Raw genomic sequence first — 23,754 nt, 5'->3', positions numbered from 1 at the left:
ATTTATTGTTTGCAGATGACAGTCTTATATTCATCAGTGCAAGTGGACAAAGCGCGGACAGATTGAATACGATTTTGGAGATTTATGGCAATGCCTCCGGACAGAGGGTTAATAGAGACAAAAGCACAATTTACTTCAGTACAAACACCCCTGATTCGGTGCGGCAAACAATCAAGGTGATGCTGGACATTCAAGTTGAGGCCTTTAGCGAACGGTACCTGGGTCTTCCTACTGCTGTGGGGCGCATCCCAAGTGAAACTTTCGACCGCATTGGTGACAGGGCTCGAGGGAAGATGAAAGGGTGGTCTGAACGTTTATTGGCATGTGCAGGCAGAGAAACATTGATGAAATCAGTGGTGCAATCCATATCAATGTTTAGTATGAGCACTTTTCTTCTAACCAAGAAGGTATGCAAGAGTGTTACCTCCCCAATGGCAAATTTTTTTGGAGCAGCTCTCTTGACAGGAAGGCAATGCATTGGGTCTCATGGGAACAATTGACGACGCCAAAGTGCAAAGGGGGCATGGGCTTCAGGGACATGCACCAGTTTAATCTAGCTATGTTGGGCAAACAAGGGTGGAGGCTGCTCACACAGTCGGATACATTGTGCTCAAGGGTGCTAAAAGGACGGTATTCCCTGGAAGTTGATTTCATGGATGCTACGCTGCCCAAGTCAGCTTCCAAGACATGGCGGGCGATTATGGCGGGCAAGGAATCTCTCCAAGCCGGTTTGGTCAAAAGAATTGGAGATGGCACATCCACTTCTATATGGACTGACAGATGGATTCCGGGAACCATCTCCATGATGCCACTGCTGCAACCATCGCCTACCACACTCGACAAGGTCTCTGATATGATAGATAGTGATAACTGGTCATGGCGACAGCAGGTGGTCCGAGACAATTTCATTGCGCCAAATGCCTAGGCCATTCTTAATATTCCATTGAGGCAAGGCGGTGGTGAAGATTTTCTCGCTTGGGCGCTCGATAAGTCAGGCAACTATACTGTCATGACGGCGTACCGTGCTCTTATGACTCAGAAAGAGCGTTTAGCTCTAGAGGAATGGACGGATACCGGTACTTCACGGGATGATCAACAGTTGTGGTCTGCACTTTGGAAGCTCAATGTTGTCCCGAAGGTGAGGGTGTTCTGGTGGAGAGTTATCCGCGACATTCTTCCAGATGAGCACACACTCAAGAGGCGACATATAAGTGAGAATAGCAGATGCAATATCTGCTTAGCTAGAGATGAAGACCTCCAACATGATTTGATGTACTGTTCACATGCGAAGAGGTTCTGGCACGAGGCTCGGTCATGGTTTGATCTACATCTACCTCAGCTCCATCCAGACTCTTGGGCGAGGGATATATTATGTCATGATCGTTTCTCAGAGAAGGACAGGCCACTGATCATTACGATCATGTGGGCCATTTGGCACTTCCGCAACAAAATCAAACACAATGAGGAAGGAACAGATCCGGCAACATCAATGCGTCTGACGAGAGAGGCTCTCGCCATTCTAGATCTTCCTCGGAATCTTACTATGACCATGGCCAGGCATGGGTGGCGGCCACCTGAGTTTGATCACATTTCTATCACCACAGATGGCGCCATTGACTTCGACACAAGCACTGGAGGTGCAGGTGGTGTGGCTCGTTCGACAACCAAGATGTTAGGAGCTTGGTGTAAACCATACATGGGAATCACCAATCCCCTCTTGGCTGAAGCTTATGCACTTCGTGACGGGGTGTTGTTTGCAAGACTTCGAAGCTTCACACATGTGATAATGGAAGTAGACTGCATGGAGATGGTTGATCTCTGGAATTCTCGCCACAATTCGAGATCTATTGTGGCACCTATCTTAGTTCAGATTGTAGAGCTAGCTCGTGATTTTTCTCTTTTTGTTGTTCAACATGTAAATCGGTCAGCAAATGTTCCGGCTCGTCTATGTGTTAAGCGTGCTTGCACATTGCATGTAATGGAAAGCTGGCTTGATGAGACTCCCAACTTCCTTGTGACAAGTCTTATGGTTGACTGTCCAAGGAATGCTCTTGTTTGAATAAAGCTCTCTGAATTGATTGCAAAAAAAAACTAGCCGGCACTCTCTGGCCACTAACCCACTAATCCATCTACTACGCCACTAACCCAACAAACTCCACGCACTACATCTCCTGGAATCTCTCCAAGGTCAACAAGACGCAGCTGTGTAGCTAACGGCTCATGCATGCAACTAACAAATATATATCTACATGCACGTAAGTCCAGCACTTCCGCCAGGCTTCCATCTGCTACCTAGCCAGTCATGCAGGCTAACAAACCAACCAAGTCACATGGCTAGCATCCGTACGCATGCATCTAACAACCGGACAAGAGCATACCGGATCACCCAGCTCAACCTGTCATGCTCCAGCCCCTTGCGCGACTTGCCGCTTCACGCAGCGCTACGGCTTCACACCGCCTCGATATCTCGCCATACTCACCGTATCGCACGGCAGCGCGGCATCTCGCCTCCCCGTCACACCTTCGCTGAAACTTAGCAGGACTTTCTACTCCTAGACTAAACTATATGCAAAACTCAAACATGCAGATACAAGGAATCAAGATTAAGTCTAACGGATGTAACACCCCCGACCCCAGGTACTCTGCCTGCAGCTATCGGGCCAGCAAGCATGAAACTGAAATCTGCCTTCGTAAGAATAGTTGTTGCAATTCTAGCTCCTGTAGGCGGCTTCATTTTGTTCACCATCATGTTCCTCAGCATCTTCTTTATATGTAAACGAAGAACACAACGACAGAATGTGATGGAAGAAGAGGAAGAGTTTGGGGAGCTACAAGGAACACCAATGAGGTTCACATTTCAACAGCTAAAAGCAGCAACCGAGCAATTCGCAGACAAGCTCGGGGAAGGAGGATTTGGGTCTATTTTCAAGGGACAATTTGGTGTCAAAGGATTGTAGGAAAACGTTTGGATCAAACTGGTCAGGGCAAAAGTTAATTTTCGGCAGAGGTTCAGACAATTGGCAGCATTCACCATATTCATCTGGTGAGATTGATAGGTTTCTGTGCAGAGAAATCCCATAGGCTCTAGGTATATGACTACATGCCCAAAGGATCCTTGGACAAATGGATCTACTGTCGACATGACAATGATGCCCCTTTTTTAGATTGGAGCACGCGGTGCAAGATTATAACTCGCGTAGCTAAGGGCCTGTCTTATCTTCACGAAGAGTGCACAAAAAGAATTGCTCATTTGCACTAGTGCAGAACCGGGCTATAGCACCGGTTCAGTAACCGGCACTAAAGTGTGGGGACTAAAGGCCCCTCCCTTTAGTACCGGTTCCGCACGAACCGGTGCTAAAGGGCAACCACGTGCCACGAGCCAGCTCCGGGGCAGGGAGCCCTTTAGTACCGGTTGGTGACACCAACCGGTATTAAAAGGTTGGGGGGTTTTGGGTTTATGATCATTTATTTTTCATTTAATTTTGTGTTTTCCATTTAATTCTTTTTCGTTTCCTGGTATTTTACGATACGACATATTGTACACGTTATGCATATATATAAATAGAATTTCGAGTAGAACCGATCATATATATATATCATCGAATGTCTCACAACCACCATTAATTCACACATACACACATGTATATATATATATATATATATATATATATATATATATATACAATTAGCTAGCTATATACAATTTCTTCTAATTGGTGCCTTCGGAGCCCGTGGAATTAGTCTAATTGGTGCCTTCGGAGCACGATGACAATTGGAAGTGGTTCATGGGGACGGTAGCGGGTAATAGTATTCTCCGTTCGTATCTATGACCTGGTCGAGCAAAAATCCCGCTATTTCCTCTCTAATTGCTTTTATGCGCTCCGTTGGTAGGAGCTTGTCCCGCACCTCTCTGAACTGTTAAGAAGGATATCAATATGCATGTGTATTAGTTGTGTGACTAGATATTGATAATGATGTAAAAATTGTGAATAGTGTTCTCACAAACGTACCTAGTCCTGTCTTTGAGATCTGCTCCTTTCGGACGCCATCATGCGAATATTCTCGTAAACGTAGTATCCACACAGATTATTCCCCAGCGCCTGGTTCAGGGCCTTTACGAGAAACGAATTTGATCAGATAACAATTAATCAAGCATGATAATTAAAGAGATGGCAGCTAGCTAGCTAGTACTACTTAATTACTTACCTTGGGTCGATACCATTTCAGGTTTTGTTTCCATTGGCCTGGAGTGACGTTGATGAACTTTGCCCAAGCCCTGCCCGCCGACAAAGAAAATGAATAAAGGAGTTATTAAATAGTTGTTACCAGGAAATGACGAACTAATTAAATAGGCCGAGATATAGTTAATAATGATTGAAATTACCTGTTTACTATCCCCTTCACGATGGTGTAGTCACTTTGTTTCTTAAGTAGTGAGTCTAGTACTTCAACTGTTCCTTCATCAACTTTAACGATTAACAAGATTCAGTGAAAACTACATGCACACACATTTGCATGTCTTAGTTAAGCGGGCATATATATGTAAGAAAAAACATGTAGCTAGCTAGTAAGCAAAAATAGAATTTGTAGTACAAGACAGTGTGACTCACAGGAAGTTGTAAGGAAGTAGTATATCGTCATTGTATTTGAGGCGCTTGAAGAACTCTAGCATGCTTTCCTCTACACTTGCTCGATAATATGTATCTAATTTCCATGTGTATTCATTAATGGTATTTAGGTCAATGAACCCAATGCCATAGCGTGCACCTTTTTTCATTTCATACATCTTCATCCTGCATAATACCATAGAAAAGAATATATTGAGGATAATTACAGGTAATGATTGATCAAAATGATCACTACAGCTAGCTTGAGACTTAAATTACATAAAGAAATCACTTACACACAATAGCAACTGAGGATAGATTTGTCGAGTGCGTCTTGATTGTATAACAGAAATAGTTCTGAATACTCAACGGACACAGCTTTCTCATGGAAGTAATGATCCTTCTTGACAATCACCATGAGGGACTCTCGATTAGAAATCTTGGTAATGTTCATGTACCATTGATGCAATTCATACATTCTCATTGGGAGCTTCTTGACCTCGTCTGGCTCGACCAGAGGTTGACTCCGAACATATTTCCGTTTTATTTCCTCCTCTCTAAGCGGAGACATGGGCTCGATATCGAGGAGTTGTCCAACGGTGATCATGAGCCTTTCAGCCTGCTCAATATGCTCCTCGGTTATTACCACATCGCCCAGCCCGAGAACGTTAACGGTTTGCCCACAATAATATTGGGCGCGCGTACTCTCATGTGTTGTTGGCACAGCGGGGGATTGATTGCGCCGCCTGTTCTCCCAGCTGGGGAACGGTTTTACCGCTCCTTTTGCCAGCTGATTTGCTCGAGCTCGAGCTTGCCTCGTTCTGTAGACGTGCTCGAGTTAACATCCTGAGGTGGCTCTCATAGTCTGTGTCAACAAGCTTGGGAGCTGGTGCTCTAGCCATACGAATGAAGTGGTCATTCTTTTCCTCAAGCACTTTCTCCCTTGGCGGCGGTGGCGGTTTCGGTGCAAAATGGGCTTCCACATGGGCCTTCACTATGGCTGTGTTTTCCTCCTCGGACATGTCATAAGGCCTCTGCGGAAGAGGCGCGAGGCTTGGACCATATTGAAATTGCTTGCCTCCGCCTGTACCTCCCGTACTACCTCGACTTGTACCGCTACGCACCATAGCTGCGGCGGCTCACTTCCGTGATTGCTGAGGCGGCGGAGACGACTGACGTGGCTGAGTTGGAGGAGGAGGAGTGGCCTGAAGTTGTGTCGGACTTGGAGGAGGAGTGGCCTGAAGTTGTGCCGGACTTGGAGGAGGAGTGGTCTGGCGCTGTGTCGGACTTGGAGGAGGAGTGGCCTGACGCTTTGCCGGACTTGGAGGAGGAGGAGTGGCCTGACGCATTGCTGGACTTGGAGGAGCGGGAGTCTGCTGACTCGGTGGCGGACTTCGACGAGGAGTCGACTGACGCGGTGTCGGTGGCCTTCAAAACATGATGCAATCCTTTCTCCATAGGATGATACGATGTTTGGCCTCTCCCAGTGTGTGCTCCTCGTCACCTCCAGGAATGTCAAGCTCTAGCCCCGAATATTGGTCCACCACCTCATCAACCAAGACACGAGCATAGCCCGCTGGAATCGGGTTGCAATGGAAGGTTGCCTCGGGGGGATTTGTAAAAGCAATGACGTCCGCCACCTCGTGGGGATATGTTCTCCGTGCCGAGGATCCTGGCAACACATCCTACTACCATGATGAATAGTGATGGTTAATGCAGATACAAAGGAGGACAACACTTTCTCAGATTTCACCGTAGCGATGCCAAGGAAACGAAATCTGGATGTTCGACCGAGAGACATTTAGCACTCCGCTTCTAATGTTCTCCTTGATGTGGTAGCGTAACCCATTTATAGATATGGTTTGGTATCTAGAACATCAAGTAAAAGGTCGGATTTGGGAGCACAAGAATCCATAAGGAATAACTACTGGAGTAAATCCTACGAAATCCTTATGGGGAGGTGGCCAACTGTTGGAAATATGCCCTAGAGGCAATAATAAAAGTGTTATTATTATATTTCCTTGTTCATGATAATTGTCCTTTATTCATGCTATAACTGTATTATCCGGAAATCATAATACACGTGTGAATACATAGACCACAATATGTCCCTAGTGAGCCTCTAGTTGACTAGCTCGTTGTGATCAACAGATAGTCATGGTTTCCTGGCTATGGACATTGGATGTCGTTGATAACGGGATCACATCATTAGGAGAATGATGTGATGGACAAGACCCAATCCTAAGCCTAGCACAAAGATCGTGTAGTTCGTTTGCTAGAGCTTTGCCAATGTCAAGTATCTCTTCCTTTGACCATGAGAGCGTGTAACTCCTGGATACCGTAGGAGTGCTTTGGGTGTATCAAACGTCACAATGTAACTGGGTGACTATAAAGGTGCACTACAGGTATCTCCGAAAGTATCTATTGTTTTATGTGGATCGAGACTGGGATTTGTCACTCCGTGTAAACGGAGAGATATCTCTGGGCCCACTCGGTAGGACATCATCATATGCGCAATGTGACCAAGGAGTTGATCACGGGATGATGTGTTACGGAACGAGTAAAGTGACTTGCCGGCAACGAGATTGAACAAGGTATTGGATACCGACGATCGAGTCTCGGGCAAGTAACATACCGATAGACAAAGGGAATTGAATACGGGATTGATTAAGTCCTTGACATCGTGGTTCATCCGATGAGATCATCGTGGAGCATGTGGGAGCCATCATGGGTATCCAGATCCCGCTGTTGGTTATTGACCAGAGAACGTCTCGGTCATGTCTGCATGTCTCCCGAACCCGTAGGGTCTATACACTTAAGGTTCGATGACGCTAGGGCTATAAAGGAAGTTTGTATGTGGTTACCGAATGTTGTTCGGAGTCCCGGATGAGATCCCGGACGTCACGAGGAGTTCCGGAATGGTCCGCAGGTAAAGATTTATATATGGGAAGTCCTATTTTGGCCACCGGAAAATGTTCGGGATTTTTCGGTATTGTACCCGAAAGGTTCTAGAAGGTTCCGGAGTGGGGCCCACCTGCATGGGGGGACCCACATGAACGTGGGTAGTGGGGGGAAGGCCCCACACCCCTGGTCAAGGCGCACCAAGATCCCCCCTTAGAAGGAATAAGATCATATCCCAAAGGGATAAGATCAAGATCCCTAAAAAGGGGGGATAGCAATCGGTGGGGAAGGAAATGATGGGATTTCTTTCCTCCCACCTTTGCCAACGCCCCAATGGACTTGGAGGGCAAGAAACCAGCCCCCTCCACCCCTATATATAGTGGGGAGGCGCATGGGAGCTTCACCCTTGCCCCTGGCGCAGCCCTCCCTCTCCCAAGTGCTCCTCCTCTCTCGCGGTGCTTGGCGAAGCCCTGCAGGATTGCCACGCTCCTCCACCACCACCACGCCGTTGTGCTGCTGCTGGATGGAGTCTTCCTCAACCTCTCCCTCTCTCCTTGCTGGATCAAGGCGTGGGATACGTCACCGGGCTGTACGTGTGTTGAACGCGGAGGTGCCGTCCGTTCGGCACTAGGATCATCGGTGATTTGAATCACGACGAGTACGACTCCATCAACCCCGTTCACTTGAACGCTTCCGCTTAGCGATCTACAAGGGTATGTAGATGCACTCTCTTTCTACTCGTTGCTGGTCTCTCCATAGATAGATCTTGGTGACACGTAGGAAAATTTTGAATTTCTGCTACGTTCCCCAACAGTGGCATCAGAGCTAGGTCTATTGCGTAGATTCTTTGCACGAGTAGAACACAAAGTAGTTATGGGCGTTGATGTTGTACAATATGCTTACCGTTACTAGTCCAATCTTGTTTCGACGGTATTGTGGGATGAAGCGGCCCGGACCGACCTTACACGTACTCTTACGTGAGACAGGTTCCACCGATTGACATGCACTTGGTGCATAAGGTGGCTAGCGGGTGCCAGTCTCTCCCACTTTAGTCGGATCGGATTCGATGAAAAGGGTCCTTATGAAGGGTAAATAGCAATTGGCATATCACGTTGTGGTTTTGCGTAGGTAAGAAACGTTCTTGCTAGAAACCCATAGCAGCCACGTAAAACATGCAAACAACAATTAGAGGACGTCTAACTTGTTTTTGCAGGGTATGCTTTGTGATGTGATATGGCCAAGAAGAATGTGATGAATGATATGTGATGTATGAGATTGATCATGTTCTTGTAATAGGATTCACGACTTGCATGTCGATGAGTATGACAACCGGCAGGAGCCATAGGAGTTGTCTTTATTTATTGTATGACCTGCGTGTCATTTAACAACGCCCTGTAAATTACTTTACTTTATTGCTAAACGCGTTAGCCATAGAAGTAGAAGTAGTCGTTGGCGTGACAACTTCATGAAGACACGACGATGGAGATCATGATGATGGAGATCATGGTGTCATGCCGGTGACGATGATGATCATGGAGCCCCGAAGATGAAGATCAAAAGGAGCAAAAATGATATTGGCCATATCATGTCACTATTTGATTGCATGTGATGTTTATCATGTTTATGCATCTTGTTTACTTAGGACGACGGTAGTAAATAAGATGATCCCTTACAAAATTTCAAGAAGTGTTCTCCCCTAACGGTGCACCGTTGCTACAGTTCGTCGCTTCTAAGCACCACGTGATGATCGGGTGTGATGGATTCTTACGTTCACATACAACGGGTGTAAGACAGTTTTACACAGCGAAAACACTTAGGGTTAACTTGACGAGCCTAGCATGTGCAGACATGGCCTCGGAACACGGAGACCGAAAGGTCGAGCATGAGTCGTATAGTAGATACGATCAACATGAAGATGTTCACCGATGATGACTAGTCCGTCTCACGTGATGATCGGACACGGCCTAGTTGACTCGGATCATGTAATCACTTAGATGACTAGAGGGATGTCTATCTGAGTGGGAGTTCATAAGATGAACTTAATTATCCTGAACATAGTCAAAAGATCTTTTGCAAATTATGCCGTAGTTCATGCTATAGTTCTACTGTTTTAGTTATGTTCCTAGAGAAAATATAGTTGAAAGTTGACAGTAGCGATTATGCGGACAGTAGAAAGCTTATGTCCTTAAAGCACCGCTCAATGTGTTGAACCCCAAACGTCGTTTGTGGATGTTTCGAACATCGAACATACACGTTTTGATAACTACGTGATAGTTCAGTTAAATGGTTTAAGTAGAGGCACCAAAGATGTTTTCGAAACATCGCGGAACATATGAGATGTTTCGAGGGCTGAAATTGGGATTTCAGGCTCGTGCTCACGTCAAGAGGTATAAGACCTCCGACGATTCTCTTAGCCTGCAAACTAAGGGAGAAAATCTCAATCGTTGAGCTTGTGCTCAGATTGTCTGAGTGCAACAATCACTTGAATTGAGTGGGAGTTGATCTTCCAAATGAGATAGTGATGTTTCTCCAAAGTCATTGCCACCGAGCTGCTAGAGCTTCGTGACGAACTATAACATATCAGGGACAAATAAGATGATCCTTGAGGTATTCACGATGTTTGACACCGCGAAAGTAGAAATCAAGAAGGAGCATCAATTGTTGATGGTTGGTGAAACCACTAGTTTCAAGAAGGGCAAGGGCAAGAAGGGATACTTCATGAAACGGCAAATCAGCTGCTGCTCCAGTGAAGAAACCCAAGGTTGAACCCAAACCCGAGACTAAGTGCTTCTGTAATAAGGGGAACAGTCACTAGAGCAGAATTACCCTAGATACTTGGTAGATGAGAAGGCTGGCAAGGTCGATAGAAGTATATTGGATATACATTATGTTAATGTGTACTTTACTAGTACTCCTAGTAGCACCAGGGTATAAGATACCGGTTCGGTTGCTAAGTGTTAGTAACTCGAAATAAAAGCTACGGCATAAACGGAGACTAGCTAAAGGTGAGCTCACGATATGTGTTGGAAGTGTTTCCAATGTTGATATGATCAAGCATCGCACGCTCCCTCTACCATCGAGATTTGGTGTTTGCGTTGAGCATAGACATGATTGGATTATGTCTATCGCAATACGGTTATTCATTTAAAGAGAATAATGGTTACTCTATTTATTTGAATAATACCTTCAATGGTCTTGCACCTAAAATGAATGGTTCATTGAAATCTCGATCGTAGTGATACACATGTTCATGCCAAAAGATAGTAATGATAGTACCACCTATTTGTGGCACTGCCACGTAAGTCATATCGGTATAAAATGCATGAAGAAGCTCCATGTTGATGGATCTTTGGACTCACTCATTTTTGAAAAGTTTGAGACATGCGAACCATGTCTATTGGTATATATGCATGAAGAAACTCCATGCAAATGGACCGTTTGAACTCACTTGATTTTGAATCAATTGAGATATGCAAATCATACCACATGGGCAAGATGACTGAAAAGCCTCGGTTTCAGTAAGATGGAACAAGATAGCAACTAGTTGGAAGTAACACATTTTGATGTGTGTAGTCCAATGAGTGCTGAGGCATGCAGTGAATATCATTATGTTCTTACTTCACAGATGATTCGAGTAGATGTTGAATATATTTACTTGATGAAACACAAGTCTGAATTATTGAATGGTTCAAGTAATTTCAGAGTAAAGTTGAAGATCATCGTGACAAGAGGATAAAATGTCTATGATAAGATCATAGAGATGAGTATCTGAGTTACGAGTTTTGGCACACAATTAAGACATTGTGGAAATTGTTTCGCAATTAATACCGCCTGGAACACCATAGTGTGATGGTGTGTCCGAACATCATAACTGCCATACCATAATGTCTCTTATCGAATTACCACTATCGTTCATGGGTTAGGCATTAGAGACAACCACATTCACTTTAAATAGGGCACCGCGTAATTCCGTTGAGATGACACCGTATGAATTATGGTTTAGAGAAACCTAAGTTGTCGTTTCTTAAAAGTTTGGGGCTACGACGCTTATGTGAAAAAGTTTCAGGCTGATAAGCTGGAACCCAAAGCGGATAAATGCATCTTCATAGGACACCCAAAACAGTTGGGTATACCTCCTGTCTCAGATCCAAAAGCAATAAAGGATTGTTTCTTGAATCAGGTCCTTTCTCGAGGAAAGGTTTCTCTCGAAAGAATTGAGTGGGAGGATGGTGGAGACTTGATGAGGTTATTGAACCATCACTTCAACCAGTGTGTAGCAGGGCACAGGAAGTTGTTCCCGTGGCACCTACACCAATTGAAGTGGAAGCTTATGATAGTGATCATGAAACTTCAGATCAAGTCACTCCCAAACCTCGTAGGATGACAAGGATGCGTACTACTTGAGAGTGGTACGTAATCCTGTCTTGGAAGTCATGTTGCTAGACAACAATGAGCCTACGAGCTATGGAGAAGCGATGGTGGGCCCGGATTCCGATAAATGGCTTGAGGCCATAAAATCCGAGAGAGGATCCATGTATGAAAACAAAGTGAAGACTTTGGCAGAACGGCTCGATGGTCGTAAGGCAAATGAGTACGGATGGATTTTAAAAGGAAGACAGACAATGATGGTAAGAATTACCATTAAGAAAGCTTGACTTGTCGTTAAGATGTTTTCCGACAAGTTCAAGGAGTTGACTACGATGAGATTTTCTCACTCGTAGCGATGCTAAGAGTCTGTTGGAATTATATTAGCGATTACTGCATTATTTATGAAATCTTGCAGATAGGATGTCAAAACATTGTTTCCTCGACGATTTTCTTGAGGAAAGGTTGTATGTGATACAACCAGGAAGGTTTTTTCAATCCCGAAAGATGCTAATAAGTATGCAAAGCTCCAGCAATCCTTCTAAGGACTGGAGTGAGCATCTCGGAGTTGGAATGTATGCTTTGATGATGATCAAAGATTTTGGGTTTGTACAAAGTTTATGAGAAACTTGTATTTCCAAAGAAGTGAGTGGGAGCACTATAGAATTTCTGATGAGTATATGTTGTTGACATATTGTTGATCAGAAATGACGTAGAATTTCTGGAAAGCATATAGGGTTATTTTGAAAGTGTTTTTCAATGGAAAGCCTGGATTAAGCTACTTGAACATTGAGCATCAAGATCTATAAGGATAGATCAAAATGCTTAATAATACTTTCAAATGAGCACATACCTTGACATGATCTTGAAGGTGTTCAAGATGGACCAGTCAAAGAAGGAGTTCTTGCCTGAGTTGTAAGGTACGAAGTTAAGACTTAATGCTCGACCTCGGCAGAATAGAGAGAAAGGACGAAGGTCGTCCCCTATGCTTAAGACATAGGCTCTACAGTATGCCATGCTGAGTACCGCACCTGAAGTGTGCCTTGCCATGAGTCAGTCAAGGGGTACAAGAGTGATCCATGAATGGATCACAGACAGCGGTCAAAGTTATCCTTGGTAACTAGTGGACTAAGGAATTTTCTCGATTATGGAGGTGGTAAAAGAGTTCGTCGTAAAGGTTACGTCGATGCAAGCTTAACACCTATCCGGATAGCTCTAAGAAGAGATACCGGATACGTATTATGGGGCAACAATTTAGAATAGCTCCAAGTAGAACAGTTATTTGGAATAGCTCCAAATAGAGCGTGGTAGCTACATCTAGGAGATGACATAGAGATTTGTAAAGCACACACGGATCTGAAAGGTTCGGACCTGTTGACTAAAACCTCTCTCACAAGCAACATGATCAAACCTAAAACTCTTGGGTATTAGTCACATGGCGATGTGACCTGTGAGTGTTAATCACATGGCGATGTGAACTAGACTATTGACTCTAGTGCAAGTGGGAGACTGTTGGAAATATGCCCTAGAGGCAATAATAAAAGTGTTATTATTATATTTCCTTGTTCATGATAATTGTCCTTTATTCATGCTATAACTGTATTATCCGGAAATCATAATACACGTGTGAATACATAGACCACAATATGTCCCCAGTGAGCCTCTAGTTGACTAGCTCGTTGTGATCAACAGATAGTCATGGTTTCCTGGCTATGGACATTGGATGTCGTTGATAACGGGATCACATCATTAGGAGAATGATGTGATGGACTAGACCCAATCCTAAGCCTAGCACAAAGATCGTGTAGTTCGTTTGCTAGAGCTTTGCCAATGTCAAGTATCTCTTCCTTTGACCATGAGAGCGTGTAACTCCTGGATACCGTAGGAGTGCTTTGGGTGTATCAAACGTCACAACGTAACTGGGTGACTATAAAGGTGCACTACAGGTATCTCCGAAAGTATCTATTGTTTTATGTGGATCGAGACTGGGATTTGTCACTCCGTGTAAACGGAGAGGTATCTCTGGGCCCACTCGGTAGGACATCATCATATGCGCAATGTGACCAAAGAGTTGATCACGGGATGATGTGTTACGGAACGAGTAAAGTGACTTGCCGGCAACGAGATTGAACAAGGTATTGGATACCGACGATCGAGTCTCGGGCAAGTAACATACCGATAGACAAAGGGAATTGAATACGGGATTGATTAAGTCCTTGACATCGTGGTTCATCCGATGAGATCATCGTGGAGCATGTGGGAGCCATCATGGGTATCCAGATCCCGCTGTTGGTTATTGACCAGAGAACGTCTCGGTCATGTCTGCATGTCTCCCGAACCCGTAGGGTCTACACACTTAAGGTTCGATGACGCTAGGGTTATAAAGGAAGTTTGTATGTGGTTACCGAATGTTGTTCGGAGTCCCGGATGAGATCCCGGACGTCACGAGGAGTTCCGGAATGGTCCGGAGGTAAAGATTTATATATGGGAAGTCCTATTTTGGCCACCGGAAAATGTTCGGGATTTTTCGGTATTGTACCCGAAAGGTTCTAGAAGGTTCTGGAGTGGGGCCCACCTGCATGGGGGGGCCCACATGAACGTGGGTAGTGGGGGGAAGGCCCCACACCCCTGGTCAAGGCGCACCAAGATCCCCCCTTAGAAGGAATAAGATCATATCCCAAAGGGATAAGATCAAGATCCCTAAAAAGGGGGGATAGCAATCGGTGGGGAAGGAAATGATGGGATTTCTTTCCTCCCACCTTTGCCAATGCCCCAATGGACTTGGAGGGCAAGAAACCAGCCCCCTCCACCCCTATATATAGTGGGGAGGCGCATGGGAGCTTCACCCTTGCCCCTGGCGCAGCCCTCCCTCTCCCAAGTGCTCCTCCTCTCTCGCGGTGCTTGGCGAAGCCCTGCAGGATTGCCACGCTCCTCCACCACCACCACACCGTTGTGCTGCTGCTGGATGGAGTCTTCCTCAACCTCTCCCTCTCTCCTTGCTGGATCAAGGCGTGGGATACGTCACCGGGCTGTACGTGTGTTGAACGCGGAGGTGCCGTCCGTTCGGCACTAGGATCATCGGTGATTTGAATCACGACGAGTACGACTCCATCAACCCCGTTCACTTGAACGCTTCCTCTTAGCGATCTACAAGGGTATGTAGATGCACTCTCTTTCTACTCGTTGCTGGTCTCTCCATAGATAGATCTTGGTGACACGTAGGAAAATTTTGAATTTCTGCTACGTTCCCCAACACCAACTTCCTCAATCAAGATACTACAATGATAGGTCTGGGTCTGTTGGCCACGACATCCACCTTACCGGTTTAGAAAGACCAACATTATAATTCCTGGGAAAAGGTCCAACCATCATATCTGCCTGAGATTTAGATCTGGTTGGTGTCAGGATATTCCAGACTCATCAAGTCCAGAGAGAAAAACGAAAGTTTGCAACACAAGTCGATGAGATGACGTTGCAGGATTCTCGGGAAATAGACTACGGTAGCATGCTCCAAAACATGAGATGGTTCTGCTAAAAACACATGTGAACACGCTGTCCCAAACAAGCATGACCACATAGTAGTCTTATAATAAAATCCTACCGAGTTCAGGTGGGAACCATCATCGAGGATATCGAAGTCCTTGTATAAGTCTAACTCTTAATAAGAAACTTCTTCTCCTTGAACAAATCAATCAGTGGCTTGGTGTGCTAGGGATTCACATAGAATGAAGGTTGCAAGTCTCCAGACCACAGAATACTTCGCACGTATGCATGACTAACTTGGAATGATTCCAGAGAAAGCGAAACAAACTTTTCCAAATTCATGGCGGCAACTTGCTTCAAATGCATGTGAACTAGAGGAAGTCACTTCTTATACCAAACATATGCTTCATGAGCTAGCATGAAGAAATGCATTCAAAGTTTCCAACACTAGCTTAATGTTCAACATGAATCATGGATAAGATGAAAATATTGTCGATGGGCTCAACAACAGGTCATCCAGATTTTCGTGAAGATGGAATTCCATAATTATGTGAACAAGGTGATAGCATTGGTCAGATGCAAAAAGATATAACGGTGTATGCTCGAGGAAACCCACGAGTAAGACAACATTATGAACATCGTTGGTTCTTATTTGACTTGATGATAGCCCACACTCAAATCAAGATTTGGACAAGACGATAGATTCAACAACCGATCCCGAGGAACAATCGATGAAAATATCATCTTTCTTCAACACACACACACACACACACACACACACAAGGATATCCCTTGGAATGAACTGAGCTGGACAAGCTTTCATCTTCCAACTCTCCAAGTTGTTGTTCAGCTTAACCAACTAGCTCAGGGTATCCAACACAGATTCTTGGAGAAGGGGTGGTTTACAAGAAACCAACTTGATCACGAGCTCAACATAACAGTTAGGGGGCAACCTGGTGATACTTCCAAGGAAATATTCAGAAAATCATGAACCACCGATATGTTTCTAAGCTCGGGAACAATCTTGCTTTTCAGAGCAAGACAATATGATCAAGAGAGCGAGGGACTGACACAATCCTAACTCATTGATCGAAGAGTGCACCAGGAAAATTGGACTAGGTAGCACGATCAATCTTAGGATGATGATTCAATAACCAACACACTAAGAAAGAAATTATTGTCCATTAGCTACCTAGCAACTAGTTGCTAGGAGTATTGATTTCACACATCATGGTTCACTTGCCGGCATTCCGGTTGCGACAACACGGGACCGAGAAGTATCAATGTATCAAGAATTCATAAGACGATGTGCAATTCCCATGACATTCTTGACATAATATGGTAATGCTCCAAGGTAGAACAGAGCAAAAGCTGGATTGGCATTTTAATCCGTGAAATACAACTACGTTGACCCAATCCTAGAAGTGGACGAGGTAGTGGAGTTTGTTTCTCCTAGTCATTCCGGAATAGAATGGCTTGACGGACCACAAGAATAATAGGCATCGATGAACACTAATGCACACATACTCTTGACTATCAATTGATAGACAAAGGTCAGGAAACAACTAAAGAGGAACGACTCAAAGGAACATATATCTTTCTGAGTTGTGGATCCATAGATTAGTATGTCGAGCAAGCTCAACATTTCTTCTGGATAACCCATGCAGAAAGGTAGAACTGGCAGAATCACAATTATGAATGGAGAACTCCTCAGGAGTACACTAATGGTGATCTTTTGGTTCAAAGAACTTCCGCCTTAATGGTTCATGGTATTTGGAAGAAGGAAATACCACGGACCTCAAGGACAATCGCAAAGGTTACTAATATCTTAAGGGAACTAGCAAATACTAACAACATGAAGTAGGGTGAATCTCGGGTTCAAAAACCTAGGAATAGAATACCTACTAACTAAATGGCATCACGGGATGCTTTCGAGAATGATGGCCAGAATCATCATACTGGGAACACAAGACATGGCTAGATTACTAGGTGATCCTCTAAGACACCTAGGGTCATAATACTAGCTCCAACCTATATGTCGAGGCAACAGAGTGCCTCAACTCACCGATTAGTGTGGTTAATCTGGCCCAAAGGATATCAGAAATGGAAAGAAAGGATTTGCAAATGCATCAGACTATTTAGATACCTGGATGACGCGGACAGCATAACGGCTGTAAATGCTCAAAAATATTTGAGACATTCTGCAAAATGGTGGCATAACCACTCAACAACATCATATCAAAGTTCTGAGGTCAGCTATGACATATGGAAGTAGTAAGAACTGAACTGAGGCTTGAACTCAACAATCCTAGGCAACTACGGTTTAGTAACATGTCATCCTGAGAGATAGAAGAGAAGCCTAGTTCTTAACCCTCGCAGAAAAGAAGAGGGTGACTCAGATCAGAAGGCATAAGGTATAAGGAGTAAAAAGAGCCTTACGTTCCCTTCCACAATCAATTCCCTTATATAACTAAAGCATTTCTAGACACGACTTCGACTAGTTGGCTTGCTAATCCTACAAGCAGTCAGGCTCTGATACCAAAGCTGTCAGGACCCCGATTCCAAGTCACATCGGTCTAGCTGGTAACACCTCATATCACCTTGCGGCCTCACGCACGGTATTCCCACGGGTGTCGCCTTACCATGGCCCGGGGCCGTTTGCGCCTTTTGGCTCACGTATATGATAGTGTCGCTAGCATCCATATGACGGAGAACCCGGGCCGACATGGCTAGTCGTGAACCCAAAGCGGCACTAACCCATGGAGACAGGCATACATGAATCAACTTCGAGCATGTCGGTCAGCAGTGTGTGAATTCGGGCTGTAGCACTAGGCTAACAGGACTCTGGTAAACCGGGCTGTAGCAGGCTAGGCAGGACTCCGGATGTCACCGTGTGACATTTCCCCGAAGGGACAGACACAGGAACAAAGTGAAACACATGCCGGCCAGTCAAGTGTCCTGAGCAGTAGTGCTGGGCTAGCAGGACTCTGGTGAACCGGGCTGTAGCGGACTACTATGGCTCAAGGAAGCACTAGACTACATTTCCCCATAAGAGAGGCTGCCAAGGATAAACGACTAGATTGTCGGATCCCACACATACCAAGAATTTCAATCATACACACAATATGCTCGATATGTGTAAATACAACATGGCATCACAACAAGACTCTACGACTCAAGTATTTATTCATTAGGCTCCGAGGAGCGAGATATTACAAACATGGGTCTCATGACCCAACAATCATAGCATACAAATCAAAGCACATGCGGAAGCTTAACATGTCTGGGGACAGACATCTACAAATGAAAAGGCTGAGAAGCCTGACTATCTACCAGATCCTGCCGAGGGCACAAGATCGTAGCTGAGGCAGCAAGCTAAACATCGAAGTCCACACGGAACTACTAGCGAGACTAAAGTCTCTCTGCAAAACATAAATTAAGCAAACGTGAGTACAAAGGTACTCAGCAAGACTTACATCCGAACTAGCTACATATGCATCAGTATCAACAAGGGGGGTGGTGGAGTTTGACTGCAGCAAGCCAGCTTTGACTCAGTGGCTAACTTGAACTACGACTCCAAGTAACTCTTTTGAGGTGGCGCACACGAGTCCACATATTCACCATTCAATACACCACTATGGATCCGCTCCCGTCTCCCTACGAGAAGGCCATCCATAGCACTCACACTTATCTTGCGGGTTTTAGAGTATCCACTTCCACTTGTCTATGAACTGTTATAGGCAACCCAGAAGTCCTTTACCACGGACATGGCTATTCGAATACATCATTTATAACCCTACAGGGGTGTACCTCTTCACACACGCTCTCGCCACTTACCACCATGTACACGTCATGTATCTCGGCAACCTTCAAGCGGAAGCCTGGCGAGGGAGTCGGCCACGACCTGACTAACCACACAAGTCTCTAGTCCAGGTTTATCGCCTATTCGGGTTCCATCCGCGAGGAGATCCGGCCGGAGTTTCTCTCACAGCCCCAAACAATGTGTACAGGGTTCCCGAGACACCAAACGGGCGCCCGGTACACCGTGCCACGGTGTATCTACCGCATCATAGCCCACCCCTAGGGTCAACGCTATGGACGGCCGCCAACACATATCCTACAAACAGTAGAAACTAGTTGCAACTCCTGGGCAGAGGATAAGGGCAGTTAATAAGTCGAGAGGGTCCATTGGTTTCGGGCCCAATGCATGGTAGTAGCTGGTCATGGATCACAAACACAGAACTCAGTTCCTAAGAACGGTTTCAATGAGACAACCCACCATGTACTCCTACATGGCCTCTCACCGCTACCTTTACCAAATCGTGTTCACACACTTAGCTCACACACAGTAGGACATGTTCATCACTATTCCAATTCATCCCCGATGAATCAGACCTGAGACAACTCTAAGCAATAGCAGGCACGACAAACAAGCATGAATGAGTAGGCACGTCAGGGCTCAAACAACTCCTACTCATGCTAGTGGGTTTCATCTATACTGTGGCAATGACAGATCATGCAGAGGATAAGGGTTCAACTACCGCAGCAAGTAACAGTTGAATCGTTGTTGTCCTAATGCAGTAAAAGAGAGCAGGAGCGAGAGAGTGGGATTGTATCGGAATGAACAAGGGGGTTTTCCTTGCCTGGCACTTCTGAAGATAGTATAGTTCTTCATCGGTGTCATCGAACTCATCGTCGGAACCACGTCTATCGAGAGGGGGCAAATACCGGCAAACAAAGAGGAACACAATCAATAAAATGCAACAATTATGATGCATGATAATGTCATGGCAATATGCTGTTGATTGAGGTAATGCAACTAGCAATCATATTAAATGAAGTTGGTTTGAACCAAGGGTTCAAATTCAAACTCCATATGTGCTAGCTTATTTAAATGTCAATTATGCAAATTGCCCTGTACAGCAACCCTAGGTTGTTCAAACATGCATGCAAATGCCATAAACAGATTCCTTGAATTTTTCTGATAATTTTTCATATATAATTTATTTCATTCTGAGTTATAGATAATTTTCTATGAATTTTAGAAGTTTTGGCTACTTTCTGGAATTTCCTGAATAGAAATAAATCCAGAAATTACATTATTGCATCAGCATATTGTCATGCTGACCTCAGCAGGTCAACAGGGGCCATCCAGGTCAAACCTGACCAGTGGAGCCCACTAGTCAGTAACACAGGACTGGTTAGAGTCGCTGACATGTGGGCCTGGTCAACGGCCACGTCAGCAGGTCAATTCTGACGCGTGGGTCCTGCTGGTCTTATTAAGTAATCTAATTATTTTTGTTATCCAGTAAACTAACAAAGCGGGTCCCACTGTCAGTGTCTAGTGTTAAACTAATAGGGTTAGTTAGCCCCTAATCTAATGATGTCCACGTCGGCTAACCGGCGATTAGCCGCCGACGCTAAGCAGGACACGGCGGAGGTCCTCGTCTGGCCGTTTCCGGCGACGAGAGGTCATGCAGATGGGTTCTGCGGGACCAGCGCGATGAGGCGCGTCGGACGGTGGCAGCTGCGGGTGCTGGGGCGGTGTGCAACGGCAGTGGCAATGAGCCGGCGGCGGCCGGAGCTCGGGTGCGTGCGGGCGCGGTGCTGCGGTGCGCGAGAGAGCAGGATGGGCTGCGGGTTAGCTCCCTAGAGATGCTAGGAGCACGTCCGTGTACTCAAGAGCGACAGAAATGGGCTCTGGCCACGGCGGTGTGAGGTCCGGCGGTGGTGAGCTCTCGGGTCCGGCGGGGCAGCTAGCTAGGGGACGAAATCGAGTGCACGGAGTGAGGGGAGGGGAAGAGGAGCTCACGAGGAGTCGGATGAGACGCTAAGTGGGCTCGGGGACGGCTTGGTGACGACGGAACGGCGGCGGCGATCTCCGGGCAGAGGCGGCGGGGACAAGCTTGATGGCGACGCTTCCGGGCATCCGGGCTTGCTTCCGTCATCGAGGAGATGTAGTAGACGATGGCGGAGCTCCCGGAGACGGAGAGGGGTCAAGGGGTGGCCGGTGGACGCCGTGGCAGCGAGCGGCGGCGGCGGGCACGCTCGGTGGTGGGGAAGAGAGCAAGACAGGGGAGGGGAGAGAGAGCAGCGGGTGAGGGGGAGGAGAGAGGGGTCTCGGGGGGGTGCGTGGCAACGCCAGGGCGATGGGGAGACAGGCAGGGAGGCAGGAGGTGGCCGGCGCGTGCCGGCGCGCGGTGACCACACGCCCTTCTGCCTACTGGCAGGAGGTTGAAGACAGTGGGGGCGCCTGCTAGGCTGGGCCAACAGTGCTGGGCCGCAGCTGGGCCGCCAGGTAGGTTAGGTAGGTGGCCCAGTGGCCTTCTCTACCTCTCTTTTATTATTTGTTTCAGTTTTTTTAATTTTGCAATTTGTTTTTGATTTAGCAAAAACACCAAATCATTTCTATAAATCCTGAAATTAATTATGGGCAATAACTGAACTTTCTCAGAGGCCCTTAGCTATTTCCATAATTTCTGGAGCATTTAATAATATTTATAGCAATTAAATTCCCCAATTCAAATACTTTATGAATTAGTTCAATTATCCAGAATAGCCTAAAAATATTTGCATCATTTTTGGCAGAGGTTTTCACCTTTAACAAAAATAATGAACATTTTCAAAGGCATTTTGGAATCATTGAAGATTATTTTAGGTTGAACCTATTGACTTGATCCGGTGCTAGGGTTTCAACAATCCCCATTTCAAGTTTAAAAGGAATTTAAACATGATGCAAGATGATGATGCAATGACAAGCAAGGCTAATGCTAAGGCTGTGACACCTTGCCTCGTGTTCTTCCTGGGTGTTCAGGATTTCTCAGGGCACGCGTAAGTTCGTCATTCTCTCTATTGGGCTCGAACACCCCCGATCGAGCCTCTTCTATTGCAACAAGTATCTTATCTTCGGCTCCGTTCAGACATGCCTTCTTCGAAACTAAGCCTGTCTTCGGGTCCAACTCCCCCCCCCCATGCGCATAGAACTAAGTCCTGCACCTAGGGGACCAGCTCAATGTAACTGGAGTGACACCTGCATCCTCCGTCTCTTTCTCAGACTTATCCCACTTAGGCATTGCCACCGCGTAGCCACCTGGCCCCAGCTTATGGAACTTATCCTTTTTTGCGGCATTGGCCTTGTTTATTCTCGATCGTTCCTTAGATAATTCTGATTCCTTGAATTTCATGAAATCGTCCCAATGAGCACTTTGCTTCTCTAGTGTTCCCTTGAATACTGGAGTCTTCTTTCCTCCCTTCACGTACTGGGCCCATACACGTTTCTTATGGTTGTTCAATGCTACCGCCATCTTCCTAAGAGCAGCGTCCTTGACTTTCTCCACTTCTGCATCTGTGAAATGATCTGGTAGGGTGAAATGTTTCATAAGAGTTTCCCAAAGCAGAACTTTTTGTCTGTCGTCGACAAAAGTAAGATCTGGACGTGGCTTTGCTTGGTCTCTCCATTCTTGAAGGGAGATCGGGAGTTGGTCCTTCACAAGAACTCCGCACTGACAAATGAACTTGTCCGCAATCTTCTTAGGCGCTAATGGTTCACCATTAGGTTTGATGGCCACGATATTGTACTTTACGCCCTCCTTCAACTTTTTGTTCGGGCCTCGTACTGTCTTGCTGCCTGAAGATTTGCTCGATCCGGATGGCTGAAAGAAGAAAGATCGATTCGTTAATATATCTTCAAGTCATTTAAAACATGTGATGATCACCAGATGCCTGCTTATATAAATATACCTCGCCGGTCTTTGTTGTTTCAAGATCAACATTTTCTTCGTCATGTTCATAGTTCATGACTTTATCAATTCGGTCGTCGCGATCGAATATCATATCACCCTCCCCGATGTTGTTTAGATATTCGGAGCTGTCATAATCTTCTTCATTCTGATCATCATCTAGCCCGCGAGGATTGCATATGATATTGAACAGGGCCTCTTCTCCCTCTGTGCCGGTATTGTAGGCCATAGCTTTTATTTAACTAATCCAAAAGAAATATATTCAAATTACAATGCATGGATGCAATCAATTAATAAGGAAAAACTGAATCAATCATAGTACATAATAAGCATCATCGAATATAATCTCGAATACGTCGTCTCGAATAGTAGATATAATCTCGAATACATCGTCTCGAATAATATATATAATCTCGAATAAATCATCTCAAATATTATATATCGAATACATCACTAGCTAGCTAGCTAGCTAATAAAGATCGAATACTAGAGAGTAATCTAGGCCACTCGCGGTTCCTGAGGCGCGGGCGGTGGACAACCAATGTGAAGGAACCATCACTGGATCATAGCTCGGGTGATCTCCCCAAAGAACCTGCCAGCTATTGGAGAACCTGACGTCCATAGCAGCCATGTAGCGATGGACGTGCTCGTCCTCCTCC

At 45.6% G+C, this 23,754-nt stretch overlaps 1 pseudogene; it reads left to right on the top strand.

Moving 5' to 3' along the window:
* Positions 1 to 23,754, top strand: part of LOC119271843 — a 46,430-nt pseudogene that overhangs the window by 15,367 nt on the left and 7,309 nt on the right.

Source organism: Triticum dicoccoides, chromosome 3A, assembly GCF_002162155.2.
Source record: "Triticum dicoccoides isolate Atlit2015 ecotype Zavitan chromosome 3A, WEW_v2.0, whole genome shotgun sequence".
In the NCBI taxonomy this organism is placed as follows: domain Eukaryota; kingdom Viridiplantae; phylum Streptophyta; class Magnoliopsida; order Poales; family Poaceae; genus Triticum; species Triticum dicoccoides.
The sequence above is the reverse complement of the archived record's forward strand: the minus strand, read 5'-3'. Positions and strand labels throughout refer to the sequence as shown.